This window comes from Maylandia zebra, linkage group LG7, assembly GCF_041146795.1.
Source record: "Maylandia zebra isolate NMK-2024a linkage group LG7, Mzebra_GT3a, whole genome shotgun sequence".
NCBI lineage: Eukaryota > Metazoa > Chordata > Actinopteri > Cichliformes > Cichlidae > Maylandia > Maylandia zebra.
In genome coordinates, this window is record NC_135173.1 from 2581088 (window position 1) to 2597857 (window position 16770).

The 16770-nt window shown below is 42.4% G+C and overlaps 1 protein-coding gene across 7 annotated transcripts in view; it reads left to right on the forward strand.

Annotated features, from left to right (window-relative positions):
- si:dkey-246g23.2 (solute carrier family 66 member 2) overlaps positions 1-16770 on the forward strand; it is a 58954-nt gene that overhangs the window by 14980 nt on the left and 27204 nt on the right. The gene's annotated exons all lie outside the window — the stretch shown is intronic.

Here is a 16770-nt window from a genome sequence, read left to right on the forward strand (position 1 = left end):
TATCCGTTTTCCGCTCTCATCTGTCTGTCTGAGATGTCTGGAAAGAAAGATTTGTTTTAGTGGCTCGTCTGAGTCAAACTGATTATACAGATATAAACACACCAGACTCACAAATACAGTTAGCTGGAAAATTATTTTTCTGTACTCGATTTCTTATTTTTTTGCAAATTTGACTATGAAACAAAGATATCCCAAATAAAAAGTTTCAAAATTATGGTTTATGTATTAATGAATGCATTTCTGAATGAATTAAGGGAAAAAGCAACCCGAGTCTACCTGGCTCTGTGTAAGTAATTCCCCCCTAAACCTGATAACTGGTTTTGCCACCCTTGGCAGCAACAACAGCAGTGGTGTTTGTGATAACTGGCAGTGAGTCTTTTGCATCACTGTGGAAACATTTTGGCCCACTCTTCTTTGTAGACTTGTTTTAATTCAGCCACACTGGAGGTTTTTCAAGCATGAAAGTCTGACTCTGACTGGGCCTTTCCAAAGTTTTCATTGGTTGTTATTTTTTCTTTTTTAGCCATTTAGAGGTGGATTTTCAGGTGTTTCCAAACTTTGTCACGCTGCAGTACCTGAGTGCCTTCGAATTTCCAGGGTATGAACTGATCGCTGCTCATTCTCCTGGTATAAAATACACTCATGGTTTCATCAGTTACGGGAACTTTCAGGTCCTGAAACAGAAAGCAAACATCACACTATCATCAGTGTCCACGCTACCATTCTGAGATCATGTGAACTGAAATGAGTGAAGTATCCTTTTCAGTCATCGGTGTGCTTTTTGCCTTGGAACTCTCCTGTGGATGCCATTTGGCTCATTTTTTCCCACCTTTCTTTAAGACTGATCTTAACTGAGGCAAGGTGATGCCTGCAGTTCTTTTGTTCTTGGCTCTATTTTGGCCTCCTGGATCCGTCATTGATGTGCTCTTGGAGTAATTTTCCCTTCCTGTGAAGGTTCACCGCTGTCCCTCCAGAGGCTTTCTCTCCATTGTGGATAATGGCTCCCACTGTGGTTTGATGGAGTCCCAAAGCCTTAGATGTGGCTTTGTAACCCACTCCAGACTGATAGATGATGCTGATAGTTGTTTTTAGTTAGTGGCACGATGTGTTGCTTTTTCGAGATCTTTCCTCCTTCACTTTGTCAGACACGTAATGTCTTGATTCATCATGTCTAACAGTAATCAGATCCAGCCAATTGGAACTCAGTTTTATAATAACAGTTAATTCATGATTTTAAAAGGGAGGAAATGACTTTTGCACACTGGTCAGGCAGCAGTGAAATCGTCATTTAAAAACTTCATTTTTTGTCTTTAGTTGAACGATATTTGTTTGATGGTCTGAAACATGTAATTGTGGCAAATACGCCCAAAAACGTATGACGGGGGAAATGCGTCTTCATAGCGCTGTACATTAAAAATGCTGATCATGGACAGCTGGCACCTCTAAGAATTCCTTCTATGCTGCTGCTACAAACACCTCACAGTTCTTCGTGGGTCCGTATTAGTGTTTTAGTCATTTGCTTCCCAAAGACAATGATGCTGCGTAATAAACACTGATTGCTGTGAGGTTTAAGCTCATTATTTCCTCATCCAGTTGTGCTGAAATGCAGTTGGGCTCAGCCGTTCCTCCTTCGCGCTCTCACCGCTCAGGTTTTGCGCTCTGATCAGGCGTGATCAGAGGGAATATGAGTCAAATTTTAAAAGCCCTCAGGCTCTCTCATTAGAAAACTTTCTGCCTCTCACTAAGACCGAACCTGCTTTTACTGTAGCCCTGAACTTTTTTTGACATTCCACTGTGGGTGTGAGGACGCAAATGTCTGGACATGGAGTCGTTTTGAACAAAGTGTTCGGTGGTCTCCATGTGAGGAGGGTTTTGTCCTGAGAATATTCACTCTTCCTTATCAGTATCCACATTTATGTGGATATTTGGCCAAATATGTCATTTCTAGCCTGTTTTTGAAGTTTGTGACACGATTTAACGCGTAGTCCTCGTGTCAACCACACGAGTCACAACAGTTTGAGCTCCACCTCAAACTTGCCACAAAGTCAAATCTGCCAAAGTTTTCAGTGTTAACTCTACAACAATTTAGAGATAATAATTTTTGCACAGGAGCAGGAACTTCCAGTGGTGTGTAGTAGATGATGTAGCAGGGAGCTTTCCTGCTGTCCTAATTGGAGAGGTGATGCTGCGCCCTGGGCACTCTGCCATCTACGAGATGCTAGACTCGTCTCCAGCATGTCACACAGCGCTTCCTGAGAACATCGGTGCCTGGAGGACTGCCCTGAAACAAACACACACACACACACACACACACACACACACACACACACACACACACACACACACACACCACTAATATCATAAGACAGTGATAGAAAGATAGACAAACTGCAATGCCACTGAGGAAACAGGATATCACAGAGACAAAAACAGACAACCAGGTGATGCGAGTGTCATTATTGTTTGTTTATGCTCGTTCTTGTTTGGATGAGTAATTTTTAATCTCTTGCTGCTTCCACAGTTTTCTGAAAGCAGGCACTCCACAAACAGCTCCGGTTTATCAGAAGCGATGGAAGCACAGACAGTGTTAGTACACACTGATGCTTAATAAGGCAGCGATTGGCAATGTTTAATTATTATTTGAATGTCGCGCGAGTCATTTAACACATGGCACACAGTGCAGTGCGGCCATGATTTAAATCTTTTCGAGTTCACGCTGTGAACTTTACGCCGTGCTGTTATTGAGTTTTCCGTTCCGCTTTTAGACGATTGATTTTCTTCTCTTAGATTTAGGAGAAAAAGAAGTTTTGAGTCTGGAAACCAAAATGCTGTTTGAATGTTTGGATATGTAACTTGGCTCTGCAGTTAACGTCAGAGTCGCTCTGTCGTAAGCAGGCGACACATTCAATCATCAGCTGAGATTCCTCAGAAAAAGTAAAATATTCTCTCTACAGTAAGTCGTCTGTCTGTTTTCCCCGACATCCTTTTTTGCATTATTTGCACGAACTTTTTAATTTATTTTTACTTCCTGCTCATCTCTCCAACCCTATAAATCTTTCTTCATTCATCTACTCTGTTGAAACAAGTGGACACTGATGCAATCTCGCAGCAACTGCCCGGCTGCTGATGCTCAGGCTGCTGATGCTCAGGCTGCTGATGCTCAGGCTTCTGTCCGTACCGGTATGACAACGAGCACCGATGCACGTCGCCTGTTATTTAGATCAGTGTCTGACAGAGTGTTGAGTGATGACTTTTGAGAAGATTTTTTTGCGGAAATCTTTTCGCCGTCGGCTGAGGTCCTTTAGGGTTCGTATGAAGCGCTATGTTTGCACCTAAAGATAAGCCCAGATTCAGCTTATTAGCCTTTGGCAGTCAGTAGTCGCCCATGTTTTTCTCCGCTGTGTAGAAATGTTAAAAAAGCCAGCCGAAGCAGATAACCTCCCTCTGATTGACAACATCAGGGCTGCAAACACAAGAACATAACACAATTTCATGCTTATAAGTGTGTATTTGTTATGTACTTGGCATATCTGCTGTTGTTTGCTGCAGTAGCAGAACATCTGCTCTGTGGACACCTGGTATCAAGAGCTGCTGATAAACGCTCATTAAATTGCTGTGGGCGCTAACTTTGAACAATGTTTCTCAGCAAAATAATGACTTAATGTTGCTGCTGTGCTTGTAATTGTGCTCTCTGACTGAGTAATGTGATAATTATACCTGTGTGTGTGTGTGTGTGTGTGTGTGTGTGTGTGTGTGTGTGTAACACTGTGGATACAGACGTCCTGTGTATCTCGCTAAAGTTGCCAACTCGTGTATCACTTCCAGTCGACGCACGTCGTTGTTCTTGTTGTCTTTGTTGTCTTTGTTGTCTGGATCTACGGAAACATTTTTTTTTACAATTTTTTTGCTTTTGAACATGAATGCACATCTGGCAGAAGATCACACTGTCAGGTACGATTCTTCTTATTCCTTTACATCTTTGTACGAGCTGTGAGAGCATTTGGATTCATTTATAAAATGATAACATTTTTATTGCATTCTCCATCTGCACGCTTCAAGTACTTCTGACAAAAGTGCAGCTGTACAAATATAACGCTGCATTTGTCAGCCTATTGCAAAACATGCCTGATTATATTTTCATGCATCAGGTCTGTGTTCCTGCTGCAGGGGGGTCGCGGCGGTGACGTAGATGGAGCTCTCGCCGCTGTTGCTCATGTCATGTGATCCACGCAGTCACGGCGTGCACGACCTCACTCCTAGCTCTGTGACCGAGCGGGGAATGTGCAGGGCTGTTCAAACATCTACGGCGTTAACCACGCTGTATCAGCTTCCTGAGTTTGCAGGCATGTGAATCCCAACATGTTTACATGCGTCATTGGTACAGATTTGCATAGATCAGCTAAAAGTCGTCCTGCAGCCTTAATGCTTTTGCGTAGCTGCATGTCTGATATTTTCCAGTATTTCAAAGGAAAGTCCAGTTATTTAATGTGAACAGAGTTTTTAGACATGTGGGAGGGTTGAACGTGGTTTATGAACGCTCCTAATTCTGTTGCTTAACATTACATGACATTACATAATGTTGTAATGTCAATACATTCTATTTTTGCAAGTGCTGTGAAGTCTTTGCCCTGTAATGCTGGTCTGTGTATATCATATGTTCACTTAAGGCTTTATTCCCCTCCAGGAATCTGCACATATTAATAAAGCACAGCATTAAAGCATTAAGAGGTCTTCTTCCAACATAACCCTTAGACTAATACACAGACACGGCCCACATAGCACATCTCTGCCATGAAGGTCATGTTGTTTGGTCAAGAGAGCTTTTGTCACACCCAGTGGTCTGCAGCAAAGAACAGTACTGCTGCTTATCTTTGATTAACACCTGCTTATCTGAACAGAAAGAAAGCCTCCCATTGATAATGTATCTGCCGAAGTAAAGCTTTAATAAACAGTGTGTACCTTTTTCCTTATCTGGACCTCCTGATTCTTCCATCTGGTCAACAGCTGATTATTATCAGAACAGATCACCTTCACACACACGCTTAGCTTTGACTGCATTAGAGCGTCTGTGTGTGAGTGAATCTGCATTAAGCGGAAAGTTGGGAGAGAAAAGAGGAAACAGGTTGTGTTCTACATATGTGTGCACCGTGTATGTGCATGCACATCATGTGTGTGTTTGTGTGTCTGCGAGAGACCGTCAAGACAGGACGAGAGAACAACAGAGCCAAAGTGTAGTTAATTTGATCTCATGCTTCTCTGTGTCTGTCATGCTCTCGCAGTGTGGATTAGAGTGGGTAGAGTGCTCCGCTGACACCACACCTCCTCGCTTCTGTTCACTCCACTCCTTCATCCTCAGCACCAAGGTCACAGCATTTCAGTGCTTCGGCCTCAATGCTGGTTGTCATCCATCAGACACTCTCCATCCTGGACAATTCAACTGTTCAGTCTTTCACAGCCCTTTTGAATCTGCTGTGTGGACACAGAACGGAGCTGCTTTAGAGCTGTGGAGCTAATGGAAGGAGCCTGAGTGATCCAGGACATTTGGATGTTGTTGTCTGCCTACATCCACTTCAAAATGTCTAATAGCTTTGCCTTAATCTGAAGAGTTTTTAAGCAGAGATATTTGGTGTAACGTGTAATGACAGAAATGGGTAAAGAGAGCAGACGCTTACTAAATGCCACATAATTTGCTAAAATGCAGCTCCTGAATATTTTAACTGATAGCTCAGCGGTCCCCCGCCTGTCCCCAGCCACGGACCGGTTTGATGCCAGGCAGTATTTTCACGGACCGGCCTTTAAGGTGTTGCGGATAAATACAACAAAATAAAATGATCCGACCAAGACAAAAAATGTGGTATTTTGTAAATATAATAATAAACATGAATTCACTGTGTAACTTTATTAGCAGCGTCCTCCTGAAATGCGCCTACAACACTGAGTAACATCCTCCGCTCTGCCCCATAATGCTCTCTGGTCGCTATGGTCATGTGTAAACATTTCTTTCAAAATGAGACACACAATTACAACACAGGAAAAGACCCCGAAAACCATAAATGTCACACCCGAGCCTCAAGTCTCGCGGCCCGGCGCCAAACGACTCACGGACCGGTACCGGGCCGTCGCCAGGGGGTTGGGGACCGCTGTGATAGAAGATATATTAATAGTAATAATTGTGTAGTACTGTTTGAGACAGGTATCATAACTCTAAAATCTTCACCATATAAGCCCATCGGCGTGTCTGGTCCAAATGAATTCCTGTCAAACATCAGCATTAGGAACTGTTTTTTATCGTAAGCTACAAAGCTGACGTTACACGGCCGACTCTGTCTGGGAGCAGGTGTACGTGAACATCACACAATCATAGACTCACAGATGTGTTTCTCATGCAATGTGCTGAGTGCAGCGAGAGCAACAGAAACATTGTTATTCTTGTACTTATCCTGGTGCATGAAGGGACATTAGCACAGTCAACTTTGCTGGACTTTGCAGCTCAGCGTCAGCTCTGTGCTTTGACGTATCAAACAAGTCCTCACAGCTCAGGCTCGTGCTACTCTGACAGCATGAGCTGCCAACACTGGCTGAAAGTGCCAGTCTGCAAAAAAGTAGAAGCGAGGCCACGGATGTTTTGCTTCATCTGAATCACCTGAAGTTGCTCCTGCTGAAAACAGACTCCGATCCGTCTGTTATTATCTTTAAAGTTTCTGAGAAGAAAAGAATGAATAAAAAATGACTACTTTGGAGAAACTGAGGACTTCTTGTCTTTTATGTCAGTGTGTTAGAAACGGGCTTCGGTGTTTGGGATTAGAGGGTGACGGCTTATCAACTGGCATCAGTAACAAAGCACAGCTGCTCACTCAGCCTGTATCTGAAAAACATGTGAAACACAAGAACAACAGCACTTAATTTGAACCAATGTTCTGCTTTCATTTTGCTGCAGACAGCAAATTCTAAGCAAAAAAACAACTTAAAAAAGAACTTGCTGAAGTGTCTTGAGGCCAAACTACCTTCAGACTTACCCAAATTTGGGAATTTCAAAAAGGTTGAAGACATTTACGGATTGAACGGGCATGCAAGGTAAGATAGAGGATTATGCAGCTGCTGTTGGGGCAAATGAAGGACAGTGGCAGCAAAAAAAGCTTTTAAATTTTGATTTTCTCTGCTTAACGGATTTTACAGTGTAAGAGAAACACAGAAGGACTGAGGGAGGATAAGAGTCATGGAAACATGTGCCAAGTGCTCCTTGTGACTTGAGGTTGGTTGCACAGTTTAGCTGTGTTGTACTGCTTCTATCGGATAAAGTGAGATATCAAGGATATCTCACTTTATCCGAGCCGACTGTATATAATTTTGTTTCATTTCATTTTAAATGTACTCGTACTTATTGTTCTAAGGCTCGTCATGTTGAACTGAATACAATGAAATAATCGCACAAACACAAAAATTGCACTGAGTCTTGCGAGAGCCTGACTGTGGTGGCCTGTGCAGACGGGTCATCGTTTTTGAGCACAGCATGCACAGCTGACTGACTCACTCTTGTTTATCTCACAGCTGCAGGTGGAAGCCGTCCGCCGACTTTCAGGGAGGGAGACTGACAAAGGAACTAGTGTAAGAATGAAAAGTAAACTGGATTGTGGCGAGGATGTGAGAGTTTGAAAGTACGTTAAAACTGTGAGCGGCCCTGAAGCTGAAATAGAAGTTGCAGGTAGAAGCGACTCTTTGCATAAGTAGTGAAGGAGCACATGCTGTGATATGAAGCTCTTACAATTACTCTTCTATGTTGCTGTGAGTTATTAATGCTAATACAGCTCGTTAGTTAGTCCTCATCTCAGTCAAAGGTTAAAGAGAACACACACACACACACACACACACACACACACACACACACACACACACACACGCCTTCATCTTCAGTTAGCATCTACCTGGACTGATAGATGGAGGTCTTCACTGACATAACACACACACACAATCTGGTACCCACACACCCTCACAGATGTACAACACTCTCTCTCACTCTCACACGCACTCACACACACACACACACACACACACACACACACACACACACACACACACACACACGCGCACACTCACACACACACACACGCGCACACTCACACACACACACACACACACACACACACACACACACACACGGGGTGTAAAAACAATCACTAGTGGAGCAATCAGTCATGGATCACAGGAAGGTCAAAGCCTCCCACCTTCAAAAAAGTGCTACTGCAGCAAAAATGCTGTTGACAAATGACTGTTTGCTAAAAACCACAAAGAAAAGACTTTCAGCTCCTTATTTTCTTAAGTATGTTTCAGAATGTGTCTTTCTCTTGTAGTAGCCAAAAGGCCTGTAAAGCAGAATAACTCATTTAAATGGTAATAGTAACGTTGCACTCACTGTTTATTCATTTTTAGGAAATCATTTTATTAAGTCTCCCGTTGTATCACATCATAATCTTTCATGTAATACCTCCTGAGTGTGCTGTTAAGGCGACAGAATCAGCTCTTGCTGCGTCGGCTGTTTGCCCTTTGTTGCGCTGGCTGCTAACATTAGCATTGCTAATCTCTGTTGTACAAAGAAAAAGTCTGACCTTTGCCCTTTGACCCTTCACCCCCGGAGTACAACTTGTTGTATTATCTTTTGCACACACAGGAACAGCTGTTTGGTGGTTGATTTGGAAACTGAAAAGTCCAACACATCCCATCAGACGTTAAGAGCTCTTTATCCTTCCAGGTCTAGTGATGCCTGATTTGAGAATGCACCACGTCACAGTGTGGGGTGTTCACTGATTGTTGGTGGGTATATTTTGTATCCTGCATGCTTAAGGCAGCACCCTCACCTAACACAGAGGTAGAGACGCGGACTCACATGTGGTAAGTCAGCTGTTGTCCTTATGTTGCTTTATTTCAGGAAGAATCGGCTGTTTGTTCCACTCGGTTTAGATATTCCACTATGACGATTTCCATGAGGGAAGAGATTCAATTTTCTGAAACCAGTTGCTTAATGCCAGTGTTCACATTTTGACGACAGCTCGGGGGCATTGATATTCCAGCCCATAGATTTGATTGGCTATCATTAGCCATCTTATGGCTTTCCCTTGACTGATTGCTTTTCCAGCCAAGTAATCTCAGTTTCAAGTAAGAGTGCCAGATGACGCTCTAAACCCAGAGAATTGGAGAGATTCAAAAGTGTGAACCCAAGTGACTCTCTTACCTTGCAGCCTTTCAGCTTACGGCACCTTTTTAAAAACGTTTTCCTTCATAAAGCCTCTGTTAAAAGGCTCACAATGCCTTAGCCTTAGGCATTCAGGCAAGCCACTTAGAACTATCGACTGCTGAATGCATTACTTGGATGTTTTTGCATGAATGACTTTGATGATACACAGAACATTATGCAAATTTGTGTTCTTTCTGTGAGTAGATATTTATAAAAAGATGCACGCAGGCAAAAAGCTTTGCCAGATGTGGCCATGCGGGGATGAGAGACTTTACCGCTGTGCTCCGTGGGATTATAGAACAAGTTATTTTATTAATGTGCTGGACATAAAAGATTAAAATAGAAGACATACTTACAGTAAATTGGGCACTGAAGCAACAAATAGAAAACTGTATTAAAATGAAAATTGAAAAGATGCTGCAACAGAACACAAATTGAAATTAAAACAAAACATTGTTAAGGTATCGCGCAAACAGACAGAAGCTAATGGAAATTAAAAAGATTGCATTAATTGCAGTGGACATTGAGAATTCCCTCGGTGATGTACGATGATGAGATTTAACCTCTTTTCCTTTAAAGGACCAGCCTGAAGCAGTCTGTTAAGTAATCATGCTGAAAACGACCTAAATGGCATTTTCACAACTTACGCTGTTTCGTTGTTTATTATATTTTTTACGTGTCCCACATACTCGGAACAAAAACATGTTTACTTGGAGCTTTCCTGGCAACTGGAAACGTCAATTAAGGAGCCATCCTAAAGGGTCGAATGTTTTCTGTCTTGAACGACTGAGCACGGATGGTAACGTTCTTCAGAAAATCACCTCATATTTCACAGAAATAGCCCCTTTTATTACCACAGATAACTCTTGTAATGCATAGCTACTTCAGAGCGTCCAGTTGCCCGCTCTTCTGTACTGTTGCATCTCAGAATTGTTCTTCACTAAGAAGAGTTTCAAGTGTGTTAAAAAAGGACGGTGATATGAAGCTGTTGATGTGGATGAGGGTCCATATGAAACATTACTGGTAATATCTAGAGTCATTTCAAATAATGGTGATCGCTGCTTCCTTTTTATATTCTGCTTTTTATTACTTTTTTTGACTGAATTGTTCTGTGCTCAAGTGAAAATGAATTTTAAATAGATTTTATAATCTGTGATCTTCATCTCAGTCAGCGTGACTCGACTCAAATATAGTAAAAGTTTGACCACAGGCTGTGTGTTCATCCATCGCGAGCAAAATCTAAACTAGTTCAAGACATTAATCTGCCGGGAAGGCAGTTTATTTATTTATTTATTTATTTATTTATGTTTGTAGATTTGTGTGTGTGTGTGTGTGTGTGTGTGTGTGTGTGTGTGTGTGTGTGTGTGTGTGTGTGTGTGTGTGTGGCAAAGTGTTTCTGAGCGGTGTACCAGGGGCACGGAGAAAAGTTGTCGTACCATAGGCACGAGAAAAGCTGTCGTAGCATAGGCACAAGCAGTGTGTGTGTGTGTGTGTGTGTGTGTGTGTGTGTGTGTGTGTGTGTGTGTGCGTGTGTGTGTGTGTGTGAGAGAGAGAGAAAGGGAGAGGCCCAGTGTGTTTTACATTCTCACTATATCCTAATGAGTGGACATTTGCATTATTCAGAGAGCTTGCAGAGCAGTGGACCCTTTCCTGTCTGTCTTCTCTCAGTCCTGTTCAGTTAGTGAACCAAGCTGGGAAAACAAGACCCCCCCCCCCCCCCCCCCCCCATCCCACCCCCCTTTATGTGGTATTTCTGCCCATCCAAATGATTGCAGAGCTCCTGCAGCGTCCCCATTAAAACCTATGAAGGAGGCGTGTCTGTTCCTCGTGCTGTCAGTATTCTGTGGAGCTGTGTTGAGGAGACAAAACCAAACTGCGGCTCAGTTCGCGGATTCTGACACGACCGCCGACCACAGCTCCTGGATTGGATTAGAATACGGTGAGGAAGTTAGTTGCTCGCATTGCCTGCGTTATCTAAACCGTCTTTACCCGGGCGACCGTGGCTCAGTGGGTTGGGAAGCGCATCTGTAACCGGAAGGTCGCCGGTTCGATCCCCGGGCTCTCTGTCCTGGTCGTTGTGTCCCTGACACTTTACCCTACCACCTACTGGTGATGACCAGAGGGGCCGATGGCGCGATATGGCAGCCTCGCTTCTGTCAGTCAGCTGTGGCTACAACCTTAGCTGCCTCCACCAGTGTGTGAATGTCAGAGTGAATTAGTGAATAGTGGAATTGTAAAGCGCTTTGGGTGCCTTGAAAAGCGCTGTATAAATCCAATCCATTATTACCCATTACAGCGATCTCAAAAGTCCACTCCACCCAACACAACAAGAAGTCCCATCCATCCGCAGATTAGGCCAGCGAGCCGAGCGGCGAACGAGACAGCCTACAAGAGATGTCAAACAGCAACTTTCACACATCTTAAAATACACAGAGCAGACTCCACAGAGCTAAGTCGTTGTACACGCAGACTGACAGTGCTGAGTCGGCACATCTCAAAGCTCTCTAGCTGTCAGTGTCAATTCACATCTCTGTCTCTGCTCTTGGTTCCACGCTGCTCTCTCTCTCTGCTAAGCCTGATGGGAAATTAGTTTAGCTTCTCTGCTGTATATCTCAGGACTACTCTTTGACTCAGGCACCTTCTCCAGTTATATATATGCTTCCATCTCTAATCATCTTTTCCAGCCTCTGTGCAGCCTGCATCAAACAGCCATTGAAATAATGTCTGGAGTTGTACGCTGTAGCTCCTCCTGCCGAGACACTTCCTCCCAGAATAACGTCACACGCAGGTATCGACATGTCTTTTACTCATTAAATTGTCTTATCTCCAATGACCTTTGTGTAAACAAAGACTCTGTGTCAAGGAAGAGTGCTTCCTCACCTCCTGGCACTTCGGAGTCTCTGGGGTCTTTGAAGTGCGCCTCTGGTCTTCAGGCCCACCAGACAAGGAGGGAGCTCTTTGAGAAAGGCGGTCACTTGCCCTTCCCGACGAAAGGATTCCAATATCGTGAGGGAAAAGGTGAAGTGGTCAGAGAACGGTGCAGGAGGATAATAGAAGCGACTCCATAAAAGACGTCGTCTTCTCTTTTGGTTGTACTTTTTAAAGGCTTTGCAAAAGAGAGAGGGGGGTGCAGGGATAAAGAAGGGGAAGTCGGCGTGTTGCTTAATGTATGAAAATAGATTGCAGCTCTCAGGAAGAGAACAAGAGAAGAACATTTTTTGGCATCTTGGCGTGTGTGCTGCAGATAAGCAGAAGGAAGGTTAAGCTGAGCTCAAAAATTGAAAATGTAACATGTGAGAGGCTCAGAAAGGAGTGCTACACAGAGAGGTGACACTGATTTTCACTACTCTCATTGGTGCAGCGCCTCGATACTTCACCACCTCGGCCTCATTCTTAAGGAAATGAAGCAGCTTTTAATTTTGTGATAAAGGCCAACCTCTCCTGGCACTTCCTTCCCTCTGCCAAGCGCCGGTGGCTGCAGTAGCTCAAGTCAGGTCTGTTTATTCGTGCGGAGCATGAAACACAACAAATGCTGTCTGAGGGGCTGCACAAAATCAGACAACAGCCCAAAGAAATTTAGCTATTAAGAAGTAATTAAAACAACAAATTAACCCAGTTAAAACAATTAAGACAATTAAGGTCTTTAATATTGTAAACAAAAGATAAGCTTGAAGCTGGGACTAATCTGAGAGTAAAGGAGGTTTTTCAGGTGAGGGGGAAGCTGGAGAACAGTCTTCAGTCACTCCAGCTTCTTCTAGCCCATACCGCAGATAGTTCACGTTGAGCGTAATAGAAATCTGAGTCACTCAGTCAGTGATTGAAGAAAGGAACAGTTTACGTTGACCTTGACCTGAAGTCTGTGACGGCAGATTTAACCTGCAGGTCTAATTTATGTCTTACCCGTGGTTTTCAGCAGGATGCCCAACTTTATCAAGTTGGTTTATTTTCAGGTTGACAGAGTTTTGTGAGAGCCAAGCAGGGTTTTAATAGTTTTGCAATTTTCATTAGTTTTTATTTTTATTTAGTTTTGACTTCAGATTTTCAATTTTATATCAGTTTTGATTAGTTTTTACCGATTGTTTGCTAGTTTAGTTTAGTTTTTATTTTTTTGAAAATCCTTAGTTTCAGTTTAGTTTTGATTAGTTTCAGTTATAGTTTTAGTCGTGTTTGCAATAATTAAGTGCAACAAAATCCCAGTTTCATCATATCACGCAGAGACAGACAACTCACATTCCCACCTATGGGTTCTTTAAATAAATAAATAAATACATAAATAAATAAAGGCAGATGAACAACCATTGATACCAGGCAACTATAAAATGTATATCTTGGCCCCAATGAGACTATTAGCTCTTGCAGCACCGGGTGTTCGTAATTTTGGTTCAAGTGAATTGATAAACTTTTTGAAGGCAATTGACTCACACAGTTATGTAGATGTCCCCGTCCTGTTGTCTCGGGATGCATCACTCTGCCTTGCCTGGGGTTAGCTTCTGTTTCTGGGGATGAGGGTTGAGTGTGCTCCCTTCTCAAGGTAAGCTAGGTTAGCCTTCTGGTGTGAGCTTTTCAAGTTCACTTTAAGGTTTGTGGGATTTTTTCCCTTTAGAAATGTCCCTCATAATTTGTCTCTTCCCACTACAAGACACTTGCTTTATCCAAAACACAGTCATATTCAAAGTAATCCCAAATTGGACTCTGGCGCTTTCTCCCGACTTTTCCTGACATGATTCTGCGCGTGGACGGAGCAGCAACACAGACGACTCGACTAACGTGCTGCCACCTGCTGGCATAATGAGACACAGCAAGAAAAATCTGGAAACTAAACTTCATTTTCACCCTCGACTATTGTAGGACACGCACACATCAATGAAACTAAACACATTTTTGCTATAAATTCAGTTAATTTTAGTTAGTTTTGTGAACACTCATTACTGTTTTAGTTAGTTTTCCTTTTTTTGTTTTTATTTTTATTTCCGTTAACGAAAATGTTTTTTCACTTCTAGTTTTTGTTATTTTGTTAGTTTTCGTTAACGATAATAACCTTGGAGCCAAGCACATTGAGGATATTCAGCCGGTTTAGAGAAGTCCTTCAGATGAAAATCAGACACAACAATAAGGTCCAAAACCAGCACATACGCTATTATTATATTATTATATTGTTATATTAGATTAGTCTTCTTTAGGAGCGGATGGACTGTTTACTTCTCCCCTCTCAACTTGATTTATTTATTTCACGGTCCAGTTACGGAGGAAAGAGATATTTTAGTCTTACGTTGGGGGTTTCAGCTTAGTTAAAGCTAACAGGGAAATGAGCCCGCTGGCGTTCTTAAAGATATTATTGACAGATTTAATGGTGTTAATTATAACGATCTGCTTTGTTAAAAGCTTTCTAATTTCTGTTCATCTCATAGTTTGTGATGAACGACACAAGTCTGTCCAGAGAGGCGATATTTGTCCTGTCGCATGTGTGTAAGAAAGCTGCGAACCCTGTGTGGGGGTGATGTGTCTGCTGCAGTATGTTCTAATAAAGCCATTAATCACATTTGCTGTTTGCTGCAAACATGCAGCACTTGTTGCAACACGTCTCATTCTGTGTGTCCCAAGACAGCGCAGCAGATGCAGCGTACAAGAGTGAAATCAAAAATGTCCCAGTCAGGTGTTTGATGCATGTGCGCGCTTATTCTGCGCAACCACACGTATGTATCGCGTGTACGGTTAGAAATGGAAAAGTCCTTGTTCAGACGGAGGAGCTGGAAACATTTCTCTCTGAGTGACACAGAAACATTGACTCCTGTATCTTTGTCACCACCGCCAAGAAAAGCAAGAGTCGTGCAAAACCGTCGTCAGGATGCGATCAGAAAGTTCTGCGATTCCACACATAAAAATCCAACTTCCAGTATTTTGGGTCTCATTAGCTCATTTCCTGGAAGTCCCATTCTGACCACTCATGCATCTGCAGTGTGCACTGAATTTCCGTTTTGGAACGAGGACATTCAGCAGATGTGGCATGTGTGAAACTTGGTGAGGAAGGTAGTGATGGTCCAGCCAAAAACCCCACAAAACAGTTCAGCTTGTCTGAAATGAGCCACCGCAGTGTGAAGTGTTTCCACTGAATGTGAGATGGAAACACGTCAGGATGAGATTTTTAATAAACTATGAAGAAATAAAAGCCACTAATAGACTTGTGTTGTTTAATATTTCAGAAGAAAGTTATCATATAACTTTTCTACATGTATAAACTGATATTTGTACTCTTACTGTGTCCTTAATCAGGCAGTACAAGTGGAGTCAAATGTATATACAGTAGTAACAGAAACCTGCTGTGTTTGAATCGTAACAATAAGTTTGACTCTCAGCATGTCTGATCTATTCATCTGACACAAGTAAAGAAAATGCAGTTTAATACCTTTAATAAGTTTCTAATGAATGTTGTGAGTCTGCGATCATTTCTTTTCTTATAGCATTGCTGTCTCTAATTCTTATACTTCGATTATTTTAACTGGAATCAGGACTGATGTCTGTTGATCTTCCTCAGATTTCTTCCGTTGTTTTCGCTTATTTGATTTGATAGTCTGGGGTCGGAGTGTGAATGCTGGGATGTTTGCTTATACAAATGAAACTGAATTGAAATGATTCATTTTTAGTTTAGCTGACAGCAAACTAAATGGTTAATTCCACCTTAAGTCTTAGTCTGGATTAATTCATTCTTAAAAGATGAATTGATTAATTTGGAATGAAATAGATTCTTCTTTTTCGTTTGTGTCATTTTGAATGCAGTATCTGTATTTTACCGTCTTGGTTGAACCAAAATGCAATTTGAAGACATCTGTGTGTCTGACGTCTTCTTAATGACTGTTTTCTGTTCATCGAGTAGATCACAGTAGACACCAGGATAGAGCACAGAAGCATCATTCAAACCATACAAGTAAAAAACATCAGCTGACACAGAAACGTCAGTTTGTGAGCTTAAAATCACCTACATCTACACACCTACACGCCCCTATTTTTGCTCATGAAGCGAGCGTACTTGGACGTCTGAAAAGTATCTACCTCAGGTGGAGAGGTCAGGTGCTTCACAGCACACGGCGTGCTCCAGTCTCTACACTAACTAATGCGCTCTTATTTAGTCATCAATCCCCTCTAGCTGATGTCAGCCGGTTTTCCACGGTCATACATACACAATGAGAGATTGTCCATCATCTCATATAATGGTCCACTGGTACAATACTGATGGTTGATGGGAATTCAGCTGTAGTGAGCCTAATGTTCCCGCTCATAAGATTTCCTTCTGAAGCACGTGGAGTCGCCGCTGTTACTGAAGATGGCAGGACAGAAACTGCTAGACCACAGTGTGGCTGTTCTCGTGTTCAATTTTACTTCACAGTCACACTGACTCACTTTTTCTTTAATGTTTCTGCAAGCTAACAAACGCTGTGGTCTTTTAATTTTCCTCTGAATTGTAACGGCACACGTGATAAATACGCTTGTGTCAATGAAAAGGTTTAAAGGTAATAAACGTAAATGTATAGCTCAGCCTCGCTAAA